General features: G+C 33.9%; 1 pseudogene; it reads left to right on the forward strand.

The window, feature by feature from the left end:
- The first annotated feature begins 441 nt into the window (after positions 1-441).
- Positions 442-538, forward strand: LOC122114083 (annotated as a pseudogene).
- The last annotated feature ends 797 nt before the right edge of the window (positions 539-1,335 follow it).

The following is a 1,335-nucleotide window of genomic DNA, read 5'->3' on the forward strand; positions in this document are numbered from 1 at the left end:
CTGATTGGTCTGTTCCTACATGGGAGAAGAGTAAAGGGTCAGGTAGACATTTGTGCCAGTAAGACCTCATTTGGGAAAATGTCAGCTGCAGAATGTTATAAGTAGCTCTTAAGCAAGGCTTACTTTGAATCCATTAGCTCCACAAACCTAATTCAGTTGGATCAATAAGTACTTGAAAAAGCCATCACCTTTGGACCTAGCTATAAATTATTGAAAGTATGATCAAATTCCAAATGAAAAAGACTTAAAATTGTCATTGACAAAAAAAATTGCAAATGTGAGCAATCGATTGAACATGTAATTTTTCCCCTATTCACAGAATTTTAGGGAAATAATAGCATTGTTAGGAACAATAAGATTTCCTTGTTCCAAGTAGGCACCCACGGATATAAGCCTGTATAAAGATTGCATCACTAACTACTTAAATTTAGAAGATACTACATGCTTCAGCAGCACGTATTCCCAAATTACAATACAGAGATTAACATGGCAATTGCACAAGGATGATATGAAAATTTGTGAAGTATTCCGTATTTTTCATTCTTCAGATGCAAGGAATGAAAAACAGTTATTAAAAAGTTGATTACAGGGCTGGGAAGGTGACTCAGTGGTAGAGCGCTTGCCTTGCATGCTCGAGGCCCTGGGTTCGATTCTTCAGCACCACATAAGCAAAAAGAAAAAAGCCGGAAGTGGCGCTGTGGCTTCAGTGGTAAAGCGCTAGCCTTGAGCTGAAGAGCTGAGGAACAGCACCCAGGCCCAGAGTTCAGGCCCTAGGACCGGACCTAAAAAAAAAAAAAAAGTTGATTACAAAATAACAAGTGTAACAACAAACGTAATTCCTTTAAATTAAATTTAGTTTGGCATTAGTGTATTAAATCTTCACCTCAGAAAGGCGTTTACATAGCATAAACTTTACAAAACTTTTGAAATTAGACAAAATTGTCATTTTATCCCAAAGAAAAATAATATTAGGACCTAGGCAAAAAAGGAATCTAAAACTTTCTATATGGAATACAATCTGAAAGGACACATTAATGAACCAATATATTATAAAATAATATAGAATTCAAAGTATATCTAGGAAAGAATAAAATAAATTATGAACATTATGCAAACATAGAATATAGAATATTTTAAAATATTCTTTTTCAGACAACCACCAGAAATACTTTAGTTTCTGTACTACTCATTTCAACAGATACATTAAAATTATTTCTGATTAAAAAATCACAAACTCTGCAGAAATCATTATACATGTATACAAAAACTCTTGAATTCATTTTGACATCCAATGCAGGCAATTCACTTGGAAGAATTCCACGGAATTCATGAATT

This window comes from Dipodomys spectabilis, unplaced genomic scaffold (assembly GCF_019054845.1).
Source record: "Dipodomys spectabilis isolate Male_0828 unplaced genomic scaffold, ASM1905484v1 ptg000105l, whole genome shotgun sequence".
NCBI classification, from domain to species: domain Eukaryota; kingdom Metazoa; phylum Chordata; class Mammalia; order Rodentia; family Heteromyidae; genus Dipodomys; species Dipodomys spectabilis.